Below are 21,981 nucleotides of genomic sequence, written 5' to 3'. Positions count from 1 at the left end.
TGACTGTGCCCAAACATGCACAAAGAGCATTTTTGTTCATGCATGTGAGGTAAGCAGTGAGGAAGACATCCTTCATCTCAAACTCCTCCCAGTACACTCATATTTACTGCTTCAGAAGAGACTCAATGTTCAGCACTCCTATTTTTCACAGCTCTTCATTTCAGGGTGAATTATTACATATATTGCACATCCTGCTAATGAATAAAACACGTTTAAATGATTTTTATTGCTTGTGACATCAATGCTATGCAATTCAGATGCAGTGTAATATTAATGTTAGAGAAAGTGCATTGTGTAATGTTTTCCTTGGAAGTGACACATCTTATGCAAGTGGAATTATTTAGGTTAAAGGTGCCATATTCCAAACATTTGTAGCATTTTTTCCCTGAAGTCCGCTTATAATGTTAGTCAAGGTTTCCTGGTCCAAAAGCAGTCATCATTTTTATTTTATTTTATTTTTTTGCTTTTGGTCCTGTACGTTTAAGACTTCAGTATGTAAATGATCTCTGTTTTGATTACCCTCTGGGCATGCCAATGTAGTTCTTTCTTTCTTTTTCTTACTTTTCAATTTATTATCCCACTCTCTATCCATATTCCAAACATTTGTAGCATTGTTCCCTGAAGTCCACTTATAATGTTAGTCAAGGTTTCTTGGTCCAAAAACAGTCATAATTTCTCACTTTTGCTTTTGGTACTGTACTTTTAAGACTTCTATATGTGAATGCTCTCTGTTTTGATTGGCTTCTGCATGCCAATTAAGTTTTTTTTTTCTTTTATTCTTTTCACTTTATCGCACTCAGCAATAAATATATATATATATATATATATAATTCAAATAATACAATTAGAATAAGAATAAAAGAAAAGAACATTATATAAAATAAAATACTTCGTATTTGGCAGATGCTTTTATCCAACAAAGGTTGCATTTATTTGATAAAAATACAGCAAAAACAGTAATTTAGTGAAATATTATTGCAATTTAAAATAATTATTTCTATTTTGATATATTTTAGTTTTCAGCATCATCACTCCAGTCTTCAGTGTCGCATCATCCTTCAGAAATCATTCTAAAATGCTGATTTGCTGCTCAAGAAAATTTTTTTTTTGGTTTGGTTATATATTTTTTCAGCATTCTTTGATGAATATAAGGTTCAAAAGAATAGCTCTTTTTTTTTGCAACAATGTAACAAAAGAAAGTATTTTGATCAATTTAATGCATCCTTGCTGAATAAAAGTATTTGTTTTTTTCAATAAATAAATAAATACATAAACAAACAAACAAAACAGCCCCCAAAAGGAACATCACCCTTTAATATCTGAGCTAAAAAAATCAGAGACCCATCATTAGAGAACATTAGAAAACACAAACAGAGAACGCTCACTTTTTCAGTGGCCATGGCTCCAAAAGTGTTTTTCCCAATTATTTTCTGCATACATTTTTTTAAAATTAATTACTTAAAACAAAGAAATAAATGATCATTAATAATAAGAATTATTATTGTTATTGCTGTTGTTATTATTATTGATTGCATGTTTAAAAATATATTTTTATACATATATTTTTAATTCATTGCAGAATATTCATATATACACAATATTCATTTATACTTGAGGGTATGAGAGCAACTCAAATACGACATTAGAATGCTTTTTGGGAGTGGGAGAGATTTTCTGATTAATGGATCTTTCTCTTTTGCATGGTGCAGTTCTTCACATGGATTTTGGCTGTTAAATAGGATATTTTAAAAACTGAAGTTGAATCACTGACTGATGCCTCAACAGAAGCATATACCATCAATTAATAACCTTGTAGCTTGCGGTAGGTCTGTCTTTAAAAGTTTATACAGAATAATTAAAAATCAGTTTTTCTCTGGTGAAAACAATTGGATTTTTACTTCCCGAATCCAGCTGTTGCATTCTATTGAAATCCTACGAGTAATTCCTAGTAATTCTAAATGTTTTCTGATGTCTTTTTAATGTAATTTCAACAGTAGTAAATACAGTAGTTTTGTGTTTACTTGTTTGTTTTTAAATTGCATAACACCGTTCCTAGTTTTCTGAAGCCTGGAAGAATCAAGAGAGACAGTGAAAAAGTGGTGTAGGAGGAGGTTAGCTGGATGTTTCGGAGGTTATTAGATAGAATATCAGCATGTCAGATGTCAGCTTCTGTGATGTGAAGGGGTTTGTGTGTGTGTGTGTGTGTGTGTGTGTGTAAGCATCCTCACTGGGCTGTATTGATATTCAGATGCTTATCAGGAGGGACTCCTACAGGGGTCTTTAATGTGGCGTTCTGATAAGTTGCGCAGTGAAGGCCACGAAGCATGTAAACGACTGTCAGCGGATCCGCTTCTCTGATCTGCCCTGTCAGAACAGAATTGAGTTAGTACATAACACAGGAGCTCATCCAGGTTATCTGATACAGTGAGATGTGTACACAAATGATGCTCACCGGGGCTCAGACACGCACGTCTCCACGCGCCACGGATTTAAAGACGTGATTAAAGAGTGATTGTGAATTGGCCCATGAAAAGAACTGGAATAGAACTTCCCAAGAGGACATTTTCTAGGTTGACAAAAAAAAATTATGCTAGGTAACTGTATGTAGTGTCTTCTCGCTGGGCAGGTCTGCTGACTTGAGTCCGTCTGAGGATCCTGACAGTGTGTTTGTGTGATAAATGCTTATCAGCTTTTCTTTCTCCAGACGGACAGCCCTGACAGCTCTATCTGTGCTAAATTTAATGTAGATCGCATTGATGCATATGCGCAGGGGTTCAGCTGGGACATTGCAGGTAGTGGAACCCAAAAGTCTATTCTGTTTTCTAGACCAGGGATTCTCAAACTGTGTTCCAGGGGTCGCAATGGGTCACTAGGGGATTTTATTGTTACTATTATTTTTATTTAAAATATGAATTGTAATAAAAGTAATATTTTAATCATGTATATAATGTTGAGAATGTATTATTGATTACTATTAAAAATGTTTATTGTATTATGTTTAATGCATTATTACAGTTATTTTTGTAATACACAACTGTTCAAAGGTTTGGGTTCAGAAATTACTACTTTTATTCAGCAAGGATGCATTAAATTGATCAAAAGTGACAGTAAAGACATTTAAAATGTTACAAAATATTTCTACTTTAAATAAACTTTCTATTAATCAAAGAATACGGAACCCAAAAGTCTATTCTGTTTTCTAGACCAGGGATTCTCAAACTGTGTTCCAGGGGTCGCAATGGGTCACTAGGGGATTTTATTGTTACTATTATTTTTATTTAAAATATGAATTGTAATAAAAGTAATATTTTAATCATGTATATAATGTTGAGAATGTATTATTGATTACTATTAAAAATGTTTATTGTATTATGTTTAATGCATTATTACAGTTATTTTTGTAATACACAACTGTTCAAAGGTTTGGGTTCAGAAATTACTACTTTTATTCAGCAAGGATGCATTAAATTGATCAAAAGTGACCGTAAAGACATTTAAAATGTTACAAAATATTTCTACTTTAAATAAACTTTCTATTAATCAAAGAATATTTTAAAATGTATCACGGTTTCCACAAAAGTATTAAGCAACAAAACTGTTTTCAACATTGATAATAAGAAGAAATGTTTCTTGAGCACCAAATCGGCATATTAGAATGATTTCTGAAGGATCATGTGACACTGAAGACTGGAATGGCTGCTGAAAATTCAGCTTTGTGTCACAGGAATAACTGACCCCAAACTTTTGAACAGTAGTGTATTTTATAAAATTAATATGAATATTTTTTGTATAATTTGATTTGATTTTAACTCACTGTGACAGTACTGTATAAAAGACAATTATTTAATCTTGGAAGCAATATCTTTAAAGGGATAGTTCACTCAAAAAGGAACATTCTGCCATTAATTTCTCATCCTCATGTCATTCCAGACCCGTAAGACCTTCGTTCAACACAAATTAAGATATTTTTAATGAAAATCGTAATTATGTCAGTCTTTGACTCCACGACGCATGCGTGTGATGCTGCTGACGCAGGAGCTGGCATTCTGACTTCGAACCCAGAGGCGCTGCACCTTGTTTACAAGCAGAGGAATCCACGACGCATGCGTGTGATGCTGCTGACGCAGGAGCTGGCATTCTGACGTCGAACCCAGAGGCGCTGCACCTTGTTTACAAGCAGAGGAATCGTCTCGGGTTACTTATGTAACCATGGTTCCCTGAGTAGAAGAGAATGATGTGTAGCTCCCGGCACCGATTTATACTGTAGTCGCACCGGTAGTGACGTCATGGCTGTCGCCGGCCAACGAGTTGGTGTTTTTTCAATGTATGCTTCAGATACGAGTCACGACGAGGCGTTCCCCATAGCGACCCCTAGAGGACGCAGTTCGAAGTTCCCATGAAAGGGAAACACACGCATGTGTCGTGGTACTGTCGTGAACGCATGCTGAAAACTGACATGGAAAAGAAGACATTTTTGAATAAAGTCGTTATTTTTGTTTTCTTTGCACACAAAAAGTATTCTCGTAGCTTCATAAAATTACAGTTGAACCACTGTTGTGACATTAACTATTTTATCGATGTCTTTACTACTTTTCTGGGCCTTGAACGTGGTAGATCTGTTGCTGTCTATGCAGACACAGAAAGCTCTCGGATTTCATCAAAAAATATCTTCATTTGTGTTCCGAAGATGAATGAAGGTCTTAAAGGGTTGGAACGACATGAGGGTGAGTAATTAATGACAGAATTTTAATTTTTTGGGTGAACTATCCCTTTAAGTTCTCATGCTTTATAATTTGCCTGTACCGTATAAATGGATATTTATACATGAAAATATAGCTGCCTTTACATTTTAGGAAAATAGTCTCTCAAATTTTATAATTGGGGGTCCTTGGCACTGAAAGGTTTCAAAATCCCTAGATATAATGTCATTGTTCCTGTCCAAATGAAGCCCTCTATGTCTGCCACACACAGACTCCCCAAACAACAGTAAACAGTTTATTCCTTCCCCATCATTAGACATGCACATACATCCGCTCTCTTTTCGCATGGCTCTTTGAGCACGAAACAACATCCAGGTAATACATTCCTCTGTTTGAGGACACTCTGGCATATAGTTTGTCTATTCAGCGGGACAGAAGTTACATTTCTATAGAGGCCTGTGTTGGATTAATGTCTCCAGCATTTTACCTTCCTCCCTTCCAAAGTGACTCAATGAAATGTTTAACTGAACACTTCATTCAAAAAGGCCAAATATGTTGTCAATGCAGAGTAGACATTGATGTTTACATAAATTAGTCTAGATGAGCATATCTAAAAGTTCAGCTAAAATCAGCTAAAATGCGCCAATGCAACTTTGTCATTTGAACTATAAGACACGCATGAAAACTTTATAAAGAGTCTCGGCGGTTTCCTCCAGGGTGCCAAATCACACTGTTACAGACACCTTGCACATACCGTTCACTCTTGTAATCACTGACTGTCTGAGTCCTCTCGGCCAGTTCATTAAGGGAGTAAATATTTCCGTTTGGAATGGGGCAAGGAGCTGGAGAGCGTCCAGAGAGCTCTCAAAACAAGACATGAACCCGCAACTAAAACAACTATTACAGGCAACTGAGCTGCCAAAGTCTACCCATTTATTTAGCCAACAGAAACCCTAAAAGTAGGTATTGAACCATCAATGCACCAGGTATGCAGTGAAATGAAGCTGTGGAAACACAAAGTCTTCAATGTGTGCATCAGACAATGGATAATTATACTATAAATGAGCATTTTGTCAGCTACGCAGGAAACGTGGTTGAAAACCGAGCCCCGATCAGAAGTAGCGGGCCCCCGTGAGGATAAACGAGTGCGAAAAAAAGAGTATAAATGGAAAAAAACGTTATTCAGTGGTGATTAAATGGTAGTTTTGTTCAGGCCCTGTCCAGATGTTGAGTCTATGTATTTTATTTTTACATTCTTGGCCTCTAGCTCGTATATATTTTGGATACGACCCGGGAGTATATAATATCAGTGGAAAATTATGTGGTCTGGTACCTTTTAAATAACATATCCGCCTTTTTGTGCTGCTTTCTTGTTTTTCTTTCCATGTTTTCTTTTATTTTGGAATCAGGTCGGAGAGGTGCTGTTTAGAAATGTGCTGAAAAGGGAGAGAGTTTGGAGCACTAGGGGATTGGACCACATTCCCTGCTCTCTCTGGACGCCCAAGCCCCCCCTTTTATCCCTCTTCAGAAAATATATGAGATAAAAAAAAGGAAGTTGGGGGTCCTGGATGGAGGAGGTCAAACCGGTCAGGCTCAAGCTAGAGCACAGACTTTTACACATCAGAGTCTAATTGACAAGTCTTGACAAAGAGGGGATTACAGAGGAAGACATTTGTGCCCCAGTTCTTGTTTTTCCAATTTTCCCTTTTTTGTGTGTGTGTGTGATTTATTTCAGGACAAATTTGAGGGGAAGCCGGGTAAAATCAGCGCAAGAAAAGTTAATTGAGTCGTAACAGTGTGGTACACTCTTGGGACAAGGTATAAAACTCAAAGCCTGAGGTCTGGCCACAAACTCACACACATACACACGGCCCTTTGAGCCAAGGTGACTGAATGAAGAGGTGAGGGAAATGTGAGGTGGCCTGATTTTAGGGTTTTCTTGACTTTGTTTGACTGTGGCTGTGCCGTGTCCCTCCAAGACTCAAGCCTTGATGAATTCAGTGGCTTGCAAATGTCATGCATGGGTTGAGGTGATGAGCCAGGGGATTGCATAAGCATGTCTAGATTAGTCTCAGATTTGGTCTCTATAGGTGACCATTATGAAGTCCTTATGCCTGACACTTGCCTGTGATTATGAAAAAAATATTATTATATTTATGGGAAAAAATTGCTTTGGTAAATCATAATTCTGACCAAAAAGCAAAAAAATCTGAATTATGGGATACTAAGTCATAATTATGACAAAAAGAAAAAAATGACAAAATGTCATAGTTATGATTTAGTCATAATTTTGACTTTTTATGCTATAACGTTTACATTTTATCTCACAATTTGAATGTTTTTCTTTTTAATTTCAACTTTTTACATCATGATTTTAATTTACCAAAGCAATATTTTTTTTATGAAGCAGAAATAAGCTTCAGTAGTTACTACAGAACGTATGTACATGTCAGGGTAACATGATTAACTGCATTTTTTTTTAGTTGCATAATGGTTTACTAATTTATTTTTTTTTCTTAATCTGTTAAACTGGCAGCTTCAGTTTTTTTTAGATTTAGTTTTTTATTTTATTATATATAAATATATATATATATATATATATATAATTTTTGTTTATATATGAATTGTTTATTCATTATATGAATTTTTAGAATTTACATGAATTTTATATTTTTTTATACGAAATTTTATATATGAAATGTATATGTTTTTATTTATTTTTTATAAAAATGATATGTTTTGTGTTTTAGCATGGTGGACTATATTGGCCAATTAGCAATCCAGGCACCAAACTCGTTGTTTTATAAACTTATCCGTTTTCATAGTATAAATGAATCTGTAAATGTCTCCTTCTCACCTCTTTGCATTTTTAACTAAGTGTCACCTGTTTATTACTTTACTTATTATTATTATTGTTATTTTTCTTTTATTGCACCTTTACATATATATGTACCTACTAATCATAAAGACTTAATCCACAGAGAGTCCATATGCCATTGAAAAAGACAATGTTTTTTTATGTTTCACATCAGAGCAAAGAAAACAGATGTGCTAAAGGTCGAGAAACTTCGAGCAAACTATATGGAGGCAAAAGCTAGAGGGGAGAGGAGTTAGCAGCTGCCTGAAGCTGAGTTCGCGATAAACACCTGAAAAACAGCTCTCAACTTTCTTTTATTTGGAGCGCTAATGGAAGACTACTGCCAGGAGTGGGAGCTCCCCGGTGCATTGCGTCTATTGAGAGAGTATCTGTGCCTGCCACTCCAATTAAAGCAATCGACAGTGGGAGAGAGAGGGGGGGAAGCCAGAGGAGTAGCATCTGGATCCAAAGCTCTTTCCCAGCCAAGTCACAATTGTTTAGTCTGAAAGAGAAGAGTGTCAGGGGGAAACGGCTGTGTGTGTATGTGTGTGTAAGTTGGGGGGTAAACGAGAGCGAAAAGAGAGAGACAAAGATAGAGAGAGTGTAAATGTATGCGCTGTTGTAGGGCATGGTTGGCTGCTGGTGGATGCGTTTATAAAATGTGATGTCTCATTTCAGTGGTGCTGTGAGATATGAATGTTTTTGAAGTAAATGCACTTAATGTATTGCCAAATGTAACATCTGCTCAAAGGGTGGTGACGTACCTACTCTCTCAAAGTCCCACACAAACAGACACATGCGATATATTACACTTGATTTAATCAGCACGTGTAGCTAACAGCTACATCATGTCCACTCAACACGCAGCAAATGGCTTATTTCAGTCAAAGCACACGACTGAGTATAATAAACCAATAATAAACACATAAAATAACTTAGCACACTTTGTGCTAAAATGAGTGAGTTTGGTGTTAGGAAATAATTATTTGTAATTATTTCTGATGGGCTATTAAAGAAGTTTCTAATGCCCACTTGACTACTACCGTTCAAATGTTTGGGAACAGTAAGATTTTTTAAGAGATTCCTTATTCTCACAAAGGCTGCATTTATTACAAAAATACAGTAAAAACAGTAATATTGTGAAATATTAGTACAACATTCTTTTTTATTTTAATGTTTCAAACTATAATTTATTCCTGTGATCAAAGCTGAATTTTCAGCATCATTACTCCAGTCTTCAGTGTCTCATGATCCCTCAGAAATCATTCTAATATGCTGATTTGCTGCTCAGGTAACATACCTTATTATTGTCAATGTCGAAAATAGTTGTGCTGCTTAATATTTTTGTGGAAACCATGATAACTATTTTCAGAATTATTTGATAAATACAAAGTTCAAAAGCACAGCATTTCTTTGAAATGGAAATCTTTTGTAACAATATAAATGTCTTTACTGCCCCTTTTGATCAATTTAATGCATCCTTGCTGAATAAAAGCATTTTTTACTGACCCCAAACTTGTATAAATTTGGATTTTGATGCATGATGCTAGTATGTTTAGGGTTGTAACCAGAGTGTTGTTAGGTGTTTTGAATGTTATTTAGCATATTGCAATGCAATTGCTAAGTGTTCTAAATTATATTTTGCATGTTGCTATAAGGTTGCTCTGCAGTTTTGGATGGTTTAGCATTTAGCATAAGTGGCTGCTTACTGACTAAGAGGTAACTGTACACTCTTAAAAATAAAGGTGCTTCAAAAGTTCAAGCGATGCCATAGAAGTACCATTCAATCAAAGGTTCTTTAAAGAACCATCTCTTTCTTACCTTTTTATAATCTGAAGAACCTTCTTTCGCCACAAAGAACCTTTTGTGAAACAGAAAGGTTCTTCAGATGTTAAAGGTTCTTTATGGAACCATTTAGACAAAAATGTTCTTCTATGGCATCGTGAAGCACCTTTATTTTTAAGAGTGTACACCTCTCTTCTGTCCTGGGGTTGTGTAATTCCTATCAAAACAAAAAGAGAGAAAAGAAGGAAATTGTAACGATGCAAATCGAATTAAAAGCCTGTTGGCTGCCAAGTCAGCCATGAACAATGATTTGTGTTGTGTCATTTTTTTTGTCAACTGTTAGGAGTACACTAGCAAAAAGATACCTTAAAGCCATTTTATTTTCTCTTCAATTCAATCTCAGTTTTGTGTTCACATTAGTAATTTTCAGGAATTTCTCAGGAGTGTCAAATTTCTGTGTGGCTTTTTATTGATAGTGGGCATCTGTGAGACTGACAGAGACTGTGTGTGTCTGTCTGTATATGTGTTTGCCTGGAATACATAGAAAGCGCTTCGGGCTGCAGCATGCGAGGCTTATGGAATGCAAGGGTCAAGAGGACTTGGCCTTTCCTTGAGGCCTGGAGCCCAGGTCAGAGAACAGAGCTACTTCCGCCCCAAAAAGTCCGCTCATAAACACCTCGTTCTCTGACACAGAGTGAGCGTGTGTGAGATGTGCGTTGTCTTTGCGAGAGATTCTGTGTGAAAGTGAATGCATGGGTCTGTGTGAGATTATAAGTGTGTGTTTTTGCAGTTGTGGGAGAGGGGTCGAGAATGCCCATGTGTGTGTGTGTGTGTGTGTGTGTGAGAGTGTTAATTGCTGTGAAAGGCACTGCCCCTGCATTCAGTTGAGATAAATGCATGCTTTGTGGATACACTGTGCAATCTTTGTGTGAATGGTGGCTAAAAAATAAAAATTTGTTAGCAGGTATGAAGGATATTGTGGCACATGAAATGATCACATGAGGAATTATATGACCGCATTACACATTCAAGTGGTATGTGGCTGCATTATTTCTACAGAAATGTGCGTTTGTGCAGAAAATACTAGGCTTGGAGAGACAAATCTGGCTCACTTTAAAAGATAGGCCATCTAGCTCATAAACACCTCGTTCTCTGACACAGAGTGAGCGTGTGTGAGATGTGCGTTGTCTTTGCGAGAGATTCTGTGTGAAAGTGAATGCATGGGTCTGTGTGAGATTATAAGTGTGTGTTTTTGCAGTTGTGGGAGAGGGGTCGAGAATGCCCATGTGTGTGTGTGTGTGTGTGTGAGAGTGTTAATTGCTGTGAAAGGCACTGCCCCTGCATTCAGTTGAGATAAATGCATGCTTTGTGGATACACTGTGCAATCTTTGTGTGAATGGTGGCTAAAAAATAAAAAGTTGTTAGCAGGTATGAAGGATATTGTGGCACATGAAATGATCACATGAGGAATTATATGACCGCATTACACATTCAAGTGGTATGTGGCTGCATTATTTCTACAGAAATGTGCGTTTGTGCAGAAAATACTAGGCTTGGAGAGACAAATCTGGCTCACTTTAAAAGATAGGCCATCTATTTTAACCTGACAATTCTGCTAAAAATTATGAGATAAAAATCTGAAAGCTCCTACTTTTTTCAAACACCATTCCATCAGGGCAATTTCATATTTACAATATTCACAATATGTGAGTGTGTGTGTGTATATAACGCAGTCATATTTTAAAGATGCATTTAAATTTTATGACAAACTGAAATGAAGATTGAATTAAAACTGAAATAATTTAAATGAATTACAATTAATTAATTAACAACATAATTACCAACATAAAAACATATATTTCAAAATGAATTAGTATGAAATTTTAATAGAAATTTTTAATTAAATGCAAAAGTTTTAATCAGTGCAATTTGTTAGATGTCAAAGCAACTATTTGTTCTGACATTAACTAAACAAATGTTGTTCTTAGAAAAGTTTAATTAATAACCATTACTAATTAGACACTTTCTTTTTAAAATTTTGTCAGGAACGTTTTTTGTTGAATCACTTCCTGTCACATGGGAGTGTCCTTCCTTAAGTCATCCCGGTGTCGTGATGGTTTCATCATCATAATTATCATCATCAAAGTCATGCTTTCTCATATATATTTCCTGCAGCCTCCACAGTGTGACCATCACAACTTGCAGTGTGTTCAGAAACCAGACAATTAAACTGAGTCCATGGGATTAGACTTAATGGCTGTAGGTAGTGCTTCCTGTCTAAAGTGGATTATCCTCGAGGCAATAAATGAAAACCCCATTACAGAAATCGCACCCATAGCTGACACTGTACTCGGCCATCATCCAGCTCTATGCCAGCCTAAATACACACCGGCCACAGTCCCAGGCCCTTATTAGATAGTGGAGGAAATGTTATATAATTCTTTGGTACTGATCCCAAACTCTTCAGACCTGAAGCAGCTGTACTGATTTCTCCACAGGTTTTTTGTAGAGGTGAATTACTTTTCTATATGAAGTATAGTAGTTCTCTTTGTTAAGCATTGACAATCCAGTCGCAATATTAGTTTGAGGTTGGAATCAGGCTGGCAAGTGCCTGTAGAAAAGCTTACTAAGAAATATTAAAAAGCGCATTGCTCTTTCCTGTACTGACATATCTTATATTAAAACTAAATTTGGAGAAAGACTGTAATGGTTTAATGTATTTATAAAATGTATTTATTTAATGCACTAGCATATAGATGACGTAGTGCTCATCCTCTGTAATCCCTACAAGTTTGTAAATCATAATCACAGTGAATTTAAAGTGAATTTGGTTGGAATAAAATTGACTCACTTGACAATTTTATATTTCTCTCTCTCTCTTTATTATTTATTTTAATGTTTAGGAGCACACTAGCATACACACTGCCATTCAAAAGTTTGGAATCAGTAAGATCTTTATAACTTTTTAAAGAAGTCATTTATGCTCATCAAGACTGCATTTATTTGATCAAAAATACAGAACAAAAACAGAAATATTGTGAAATATTATAACATTTCAAAGTAACAGTGTTCTGTTGTAATACACTTTATAATATAATTTATTGCTGTGATCAAAGCTGAATTTTCAACATCATTACTCCAGTCTTCAGTGTCACATGATCCTTCAGAAATCATTCTAATATGCTGATCTATTATCAATGTTAGAAACCATCTTTGCTGCTTAATATTTTTTTGGAACCTGTGATACTTTTTCAGGATTCTTTGATGAATAAAAAGTTAGAAAGAACAGCATTTATTCAAAATAGAAAGCTTTTGTAACAATATAAGTCTTTACTGTCATTTTTAAAAATCAATTTTACACATCCTCGCTGAATAAAAGTATTAATTTTTCAAAAACAGAAAGAAAAAAATCAGCTGACCCCAAATTTTTTAACGGTAGTGTATATATATTGTTACAAAAGATTTCTATTTTAAACAAATGCTGTTCTTTTTGAACCTGTTTCATAAAAGAATCTTGAAAAACAGTATCACAGGTTCCAAAAAAAAAAAAAAAAATGAAGCAGCAAAAAACAGTTTCTAACATGGATAATAAATCAGCATTTTCAAAAAATTTTTCAGAAGGATCATGTGACACTGAAGACTGGAGTAATGGCTGATGAAAATTCAGCTTTTCATCACTGAAATAAATAATATTTTAAATTATGTTAATATAGAAAACAGTTATTTTAAATTGCAATAATATTTCACAATTTTACATTTTTTTCTGTATTTTTGATCAAAGAAATGCAGCCTTGATGAGCAGAAGAAACTTCCTTAAAAAACATGAAAATCCTTACTGATCCCAAACTTTTGAACGGCAAATGTAGATGACTTGGCATTCATCCTCTGTAGTTTCTACAAATTAGGAATTCATAATCACAGTACATTTAAAGTGACTTGGGTTGGAATAAAATAAACTAGCTAAAAGAGCAAGCTTACAAACAACACATAAACAGTAGACTAGAGGCAACTAACTAAATAGTACCATCAATATTAGTATAGTTCATCCAAAAATGAAAATTCTGTGATCATTTACTTAACCTCATGTCCTCCTTTGTGTTTCACACTCAAATGATGAGCATATGTTAACACACTGGACTAAAAGCCACAAAACTCTCATTTTGATTCCAATTTATGATTAAAAACATCCATTTGTATGTGCATTAATACCAATTGAAACACTTTCTATGTGTGAAAGAATTAGGTCTCCTCTGAACAAGGTAGCCAAATGCTAAAAAAAAATTAAAAAGGGAATATGAACATCTTCACTAGTGATAAAGGCTCCAGCATTTTCTATTCGGCCAAATTAGAGCTAGCCACAGGAGGTTAACATTATATAGTTAACCTTCTCACATTCAAAATGTATATGGTTAAACATGCGTGCGTCTGCCCAGCGGCACAAAAAGAAGGAGAAAGATAGCAGGGTAACTGAAGCCTAAAAAGGTAAAGAGACAGAGGTAATGGCTCCCTGATGAAATCTGATAAAAAGCAATTGAGCAGAAGCATGCGTGCTGCCTCGAGCCACACCTGAACTGTACGTGTGCACGTGTGTGAGTGCATGCATGTGTCGGCAGGGCTAATCAGCGCAGTGCTGAACACCCTTAGAGACAGGTGGAGGGATGTGTGTGTGTGTGGTGGCAGGCCAGCCCAATGGGGGGGCTTCCAGAGGTCTAGCTAACTAATGAAGCACAGAAAATTAAACTGGCCTCTCCTCTCCTCCTCTGGGTGGCTGTGGAGACAAAGTACTCGACTAGAGTTTCACAATTGCTAGGGTCTCATCAAAGCTCACACTGAGGTATTTCCACCCCAGAGGGACGGTGCTCTAAATAAGAAAAAAAAATTTTTTTCAAGATGTGTGCAAAGCAAGCCTTAGATTTAGAGCTACACAATTAATCTATAAAATGATCAAGAATACAATTACAGCAGCCTTGATTCACTTTTAAGAAGTGTTGTTTACATAATTCCATTTAGAAATACACAGCTGCAATAAAAGGGTCAATTTACATGTTTGTTTGTTTTGCATTTAGACATAACCAAATCACAGACATCTATGGAGGTAGAAAAAATACAAAAAGATTGTTTGTAATTTTTGTGATTGGCTGTTTTCCTTTGGAACATGGAAGCTTGACCTTTGTTCTAGTTTTGAATTTTAGAATTTATAATTTATAATCTGAAGACTTACCATTTTAATTTTATTATCATAACATTTACAGCTAATTTCACCTTTACAAAATCAGGAGAGAAATAAAATCAGTTGGAAAACATGAATACACCAAAAAATCCAAATCAATAAATGCCCATTTTATTGAGCCAGTTTCAATCATTCTGATCTACTCTTTCAATTCTATTTGCATTAGCAAATAACAAAAAAAATGTCTAGATGTCTTTTGTTGTATAATTTATTCAAATCTGAATATATATATATATATATATATATATATATATATATATATATATATATATATATATATATATATATAATGCAGCATGTCTTGATTTACAATAATTCAGAAGTTCAGTTTTTTTTAAATCTGTATTGCCAAAGAAATAAAAAGTACACATTTAAAAAAAAAAAATTTTTTAAGAAAAAGTAATTTTCTCAATTACATTTTAAGGTAAATAATCAAAAAAATAATCATACAGTGAATGTGTTGAGAATGAGAAAGCAGGCGTGCATGAGTTTGGCAGTTTCATTTGAAAGTGCAGTGGATGAAAAGCGTTTCCTCTTTGCTGTAGTTAGGAGGTCTGTTTTTGCTCAGTGACTACACAAATAACACAGCTGTCATTTGGAGTATCTCCCAGGTACACTTTATCTTCCCCAGCTCTTGAGAAAGAGGTTTGACCTCTATTTGCAAAGGTAACTGAGAGTGTGTTTATTGCAGCTGTGTTTTTTCCAGGCACAGGAAGCAAATACGCAGTGGTGATACAGTATGTATGATGAAATCATACATACTGTATCACATTATGTCAGGAATTGTTTAAACTCACACACAAAGATCCTTTATTTGCTTGAATGTCCTGCAAAGACTTTGATTTACAAGCAATTTTTATGGTGAAGGCCAGGTGTTCGCGAAAAATAATTGTGAAAAATAGCTATTTTTCCTTAATATAGAAAGTGTATTAGCTGCCCAAAAGCCTTCAAACCTCTAGCCATTTTTGCAGTTATGAGATCAACAGCGACCACATTTAGTGTCTATTGACCAACAACTGGGAATCTATTTTGTGCCCCTACATTGGGGCTTCACAATATTTCTCGTTATCTCCAGCTCTCTCCTTATTTTCTTCTTTTGTGCAGTTTGCGTGCGTAAATGTAGACATTGTTAGCCGCTACCGCTTTTTATAATTGCAGTCTGAGACCTATTGGGCCGAATAGATTGATTTTTTTTTGTTTGTTGAACCGAGAAGCCATGTGTATTTGGCATGATTCAGACCCTACATCACCCTGCTAGCACCATCACCTCCACCCACCCCACTCGCTTCTTACAGGCTAACTTTATCACCATCAAAGCACAATACTGTAAAATGTACAAGAAAAGAAGCAGGGGGAAAGAGGTGAAAAAAGAGTGTTGCCATTCTTCGGCGTCTCTTTATGCTCTGCATTAGAATAATGGTTAGGGTGTGATCTAAAAAGAAAGCAACAATAAGAGCAATATATTTGATTTGATGTGGAGCATTCTTCCAATCTGAGGCCTTGTCCTTGGTCAGTGAATGGTACATTGAACGTTTATGGATGTTTTCAGAATAAATCAAAAGATGCACATCCTGCCAATCTCTGTCTTTTTTAAAGGGGACATCGGATGCCCATTTTCCACAAGTTGGTATGATTTTTTAGGGTCTTCATGAAATGTCTGCAACATACTTTGGTTAAAATATCTCAATAGTAGTGTAAAATAACACCCTTTTTACCTAGTCAAAAAAAGCTCTGTTCACAGCGACCGTTTCGGTGCATGTCTCTTTAAATGCTAATGAGCTCTGCTCACCCCACCCCTCTCTTCCGAGGAAGCGGAAAGGCGATTTGCAAATAATCATAAAAATATAAAATGTGGGACTTACTTCTGGAGGTGCAGCTGGATTACGAACAGTGGGAACTGATCCATCCTTGGATTTTAAATTTTTAACAAAACCTGCCTTGAATCGTTCCTCATTCAGAAAGCAGTCTAGAGTAAAATGGAAATAACAACTGCAACATACTTTGCATGTGTGCATAAGAATATATGCTTCTAGGTGTTATATTGAAACCAATGAGCAATTATTTGGAACCTCAATGAAACAGATTTAAAAATATGTGAGCAGAAACGCAGAAAGAACTGATTTGAAAGAACTAGAAGAAATAAATGCTAGCATACTTTACAAGTGAGAGGAAACATGCACTATGGATGCAGACAAACTCATGAAGACAATCATTCAAAAATGCTGTGTTACCATCCTTTATAACTAAGAGCAACAAAGACAAAATCATTTAATAGAAAAAAATATTGTACGTTAAATGTTAAGTTTATAATATGCATAGTTGATCACTAAATGTATGGGCTATGTGCGCTATAGGCCTACAGACTGATTTAAAATACGTGAATTCATTTATTTATCCCGAAAGAAATGGAAGTGACATGAGTGCCTGGTGAAGAGGGAGAGTAGCCTATATTTTATAGTTAGATATACAATACTCATTTTGTGAAAGAAATACTTCTTCAAATTATATTTTAAATGATCAGTAGGCCTATTGCCGCTTGCCTACTTCAGACATTAGGCCTAATGTGCTATAGCTAAATGGTTTGCAATGATTAATTTTAAATCTAGATTAAATCAAGGTTTATCTCATAATTCGGTTGCACCAAACTTTAAACCTTTAAAAATAAGCAGGTTTACATTTTAACCCATCATTTTGATCCTGGATTTAAGTTATATTTAAGATTAACTTTAATCCTGTTGCACCATAACTTTAAACTCAGATTGAAATCTCGATTATGGATTAACTTTAAACTTAATGGAGGTTTAAATACAATGAAATGCACATGCAAATAAAATATGTAACTGATCGAACAAAAACTGTGGAGATCTGACAAACACCGGTCTCAGAGAGGTGTTTATTACAAATAAAAAAATAAAAATTAAAGCACATCGAGCGGGATGCCCGGGATGCGTATGTGTCACTCTTGGTGCACCTTGGTGTCTAACAAACAAAAGAAGTGAGGAATATTTAACAGAAGCGGTCACGGTGATGATGAGGCGAGCACCAGTGATCAAACTGACAGGGTAGTGCTTTTCACAAGCGGAGATCGCTAGACGAATCATGTAAAAAAAAAAAATTCTTATCTCGGCTCTTTTGTCATAAGTTATGTTATACTCCATTAATGTATACTAGCCTATAAATCCAGCGCTCTCTGGATTTTTTCTAGATTAAATTTATATTTTGACCTCACAATGCCGCCCAGTCTTTTCAACTGCTGCTCAATGGCCGGGCTCCCAACCATGAGGTCAAGGTTTGACTGGTTAGAATGGCCCAGTTTGTTTGTGCTAGTAGAATGCTAATGGATAGCTTTAATCAGGTATTAATCCTTGTTTTCTGATGGAAGTGGACTTGGGACTCCTCAAGAGGCTAATATATTCCTGTTGTATGTGTTTATTTGTAGTCATAATTGTTGTCCTTTAAAGTGCCCCATTATGCTATTTAAACATTCCTTATTTTGTTTGGATATCTTCTACAATAGGTTTACATGCATCCAAGGTCATAAAAACGTCTCGGTTACGTATGGTAACACTCGTTCCCTGAAGGAGGGAATGGAGACGTCACGTCGGATGACCGACGAATTGGGATCTCGCTTAGAGAGACCAATCTACTTCGAGTGTAAACTAAACGAGCCAATGCACATTGGCATGCGATTATTGCATCCAGCTGCCGCTGATCACTGGAATCGTCGACCGAAAATGCGTGCAGGTCCCCTACCCTCTTGATGGAGTCCAGTTTTCATTGACAGAAACTTCAGCTCGACTGTCTGCAAAGGCTCAAATGGGCCCTGCTGTAGTGCTGTGAGCACTAGAGTCAGGTCCCAAGAGGGTATAGAGGGGGGCCGTGGAGGATTTAGCCTTCTCACCCCCCCTAAGGAACCTGATGATCAAGTCATGCTTCCCCAGCGACTTCACTTCTATGGGGTCATGGTTAGAAGCGATTGCAGCGACATAGACTTTGAAGGTGAAGGGAGACAGCCCTCGCTCCAACCGTTGCTGCAAAAAGAGTGCGACTCTGATCAGGCATCTTCGGGGGTCTTCTCGGTGAGAAGAACACCACTCAACGAACAGGTTCCACTTCAAAGCATAAGCGTGTCTCGTAGACGGTGCTCTTGCTGAAGTGATGGTGTCAACTACCTCTTGGGGTAGGTCACCTAGAACCTCCGCGTCCCACAGGGATCAGACATGAAGTTTCCAGAGGTCTGGACGTGGGTGCCAAAGGGTGCCCCATCTCTGAGTCAGTAGATCCTTCCTCAGAGGAATCGGCCAAGGAGGGGCTGTCATGAGGAGCATTAGTTCCGGGAACCAGGTCCAGGTGGGCCAATAGGGCGCCACTAACAGGACCTGCTCCTCGTCCTCCCTGACCTTGCACAGTGTCTGTGCAAGAAGGCTCACTGGGGGGAAACGCATACTTGCGAAGGCCCCGCGGCCAGCTGAGTGCCAGTGCATCCGAGCCGAGTGTTCCCTTGGTCAGGGAGTAGAACAACTGGCAGTGAGAGGTTTCTAGAGAGGTAAATAGGTCTACCCGAGTGGCACCGGAACGTCTCCAAATCAGCTGGACCGTCTAGGGATGGAGTCACCATTCTCCCGGGAGCTCAGCTCAGCTCATCGGCTGCCCGGTTGAGCAGCCTCAGGAATGTGAACAGCATGAAGCGACCACAGATACTTCTGACTCCAAAGGAGGAGGTGGCGGGCGAGTTGCGACATGTGACGGGAGCGCAGACCACCTTGTTGGTTGATGTACGCAACGGTCGCAGTGTTGTCCGTGCGGACTAGTAGATGCTTGCTTCGTAAGCGCACTTTGAGACGGATCAAGGCAAGGTGCACTGCCAGCAACTCGAGGCAGTTGATGTGCCAGTGCAGTTGGGGCCCCGTCCAAACCCCTGACACTGCAAGCCCGTTGTACGTGGCCCCTCAGCCGGTGGTCGAGGCATCCGTGTGAACTACAGCATGCTTGGAGACCTGGTCTAGGTGCACTCCTGCCCGGAGAAATGCAAGGTCTGACCACGGGGTGAAGGTTTGGCGGCAGGCCGGTGTAACTTGGACCCGGTGAGTGCCGCGTTGCCACGCCCACCTCGGGACTCGGCCATGGAGCCAGTGCTGAAGCGGTCTCCCAGGAGCCTCTGAAATTTTTTCTGGATGGACCACCATCCTGCTCTTGAATGTATTCAAGCATTTCAACACCGACTGAGCACGTTCCTGAGTGAGGCGTGCTGTCTGTTCGACCGAGTCCAACTCCATACCGAGAAAAGAGATCCTCTGCGTCGGGGAGAGTTTGCTCTTTTCCCAGTTGACCCGAAGGCCCAACTGGCTGAGGTGCGAGAGCACCAAGTCCCTGTGTTCGCACAACTGATCCTGAGACTGAGCTAATATGAGCCAGTCGTTGAGGTAGTTGAGAATGCGAATGCCCTTTTCTCTCAGGGGAACAAGGGATGCCTCCGCAACTTACGTGAAGACCCGGGGCGACAGGGACAGCCCGGAGGGCAGGACCTCGTACTGATATGCTCGTCCTTCGGAGGCGAACTGCAGCAATGGTCTGTGGTGCGGGAGGGTCGACACATGAAGTACTCGTCCTTCAGGTCAATCGTTGCAAACCAAGTCTCGGGGACGGATGCACCCGAAGATGTGTTCCTGCGTCAATCTTGAACGGTAACCGGTGAAGGACCCGGTTCAAGACACGCAGGTCCAAGATTGGTCGTAACCCACCGCCTTTCTTGGGTACAATGAAGTAGGGGCTGTAAAACCCCATCTTCATATCAGCTGGAGGGACCGGCTCTATCGTATCCTTCGCCAGCAGGACTGCGATCTCTGCACGCAAGACAGGGGCATCTGCTGCTTTCACTGAAGTAAAGTGGATGCGCCCCTGAACTTGGGAGGGCGCCGGGCGAACTGAATCGCATAGCCGAGCCTGACGGTTCGAAGAAACCATCGAGATGGGATGGGTGGCACTAGCCAGGCTCCCAGACGCTGCGCAAGTGGCACCAACGGAACTACAGGCGTACCCGCAGTGGGGTAGCGAGGAAGAATGTAGGGACCCGGCCCGGGCGTCTTGTAGCCGGTCCGAGGCAAGGTCTGAGTGTGTGTAACACTGACCTGCGTTCAAGCAGAGGGTGCATCGGCAGCAGCTGCACGCCGGGGCAGGATGTACCTGATGGCCTCAGTCTGCTTTGGGTAGTGGAGAACTGCTGGGCAAAGTTCTCCACCGTGTCACCGAAAAGGCCGGTCTGGGACACGGGGGCGTTCAAGAATCGTGTCTTGTCCATCTCGCACATGTTGGCCAGACACAGCCAGAAATGGCGCTCCTGGACCACCATAGTGGACATTGCATGACCCAGAGACCGTGCCGTAACCTTCGTCGCTCATAGCGCGAGGTCTGTCGCGGTGCGGAGTTCTCTGAGAACTTCCGGGTTGTGACCACTCTCGTGCAAGTCCCTCAGTGCCTTGGCCTGGTGCAATAACGCCGTAGCGTGTAAGGTGGAGGCAGCTTCACCACAGGTCGTATAAGCATTGCTGGCCAGTCGAGTACCTACAGACCCGGGAGGGAAGGCATGGTTCTCTCTGCCGGTTGGAGGCGGTATTAGGACACAACCGCATAGCAACCGACCGCTCCACCGTGGGGACCCTTGTAACCCCCTAGCTGCACCACCAGCGAGGGTGGTGAGGGAGGAAGAGCCAGCAGATCGGTTTCCGGCAGTAAAAGGTGCCGTCCACGACCTGGTGAGCTCCTCATGCACCTCCGGGAAGAAAGGCACTGAGGCGGGGCATTGAAAACCAGCACGGACCACCCCGAGAACCAATCGTGCAACCTTGGGGACTCGGGACATGGTGGAAGTCTCCGCTCGAGACCTACCCCTACGGCGGCCCGGGGAAGCATAGCCGTTATTTCTGGATCCGATTCAGGCATTGCTACAGCCCCGGAGGAGAGCAGCGCAGCCAAATCTTCCTCTCCAGAAAGCTCTGGCTCACTCACCCTTCGATGAAGCGATCGACATCCCGTTGTCGGGAGGAGCACCAACGGATACTGCTGGTGCGCTTCTTGTAGAGGGCCCAGCACGTTCCATTGGCAGCTCAACTGGTTGCGGAGTGCAAGAGGAGCGATGGTCCACTGGTGGGTTTGCCACCACTGTTACCCTCAGACCGCCCGTGCTACTGCCTGAAGTAGCCCCCGCCTGACTGCTGCCATGATGAGAACTAGATCGAGGCAGAGGCAACGGAACTCCGCCCCTTTGAGGAAACAGAGCTTGGCCCGCGACTCCGAGATGAACATCTTCCCGCAACGAGAACATGACTCATCCACAAACGCCACCTCAGTGTGCTAGATGCCCAGGCACGCGAGGCAGCGATCGTGACCATCACCCAGCGCCAGGTAACGAC

This window comes from Sinocyclocheilus grahami, unplaced genomic scaffold (assembly GCF_001515645.1).
Source record: "Sinocyclocheilus grahami isolate Dianchi unplaced genomic scaffold, SAMN03320097.WGS_v1.1 scaffold2.1, whole genome shotgun sequence".
NCBI lineage: Eukaryota > Metazoa > Chordata > Actinopteri > Cypriniformes > Cyprinidae > Sinocyclocheilus > Sinocyclocheilus grahami.
The sequence above is the reverse complement of the archived record's forward strand: the minus strand, read 5'-3'. Positions refer to the sequence as shown.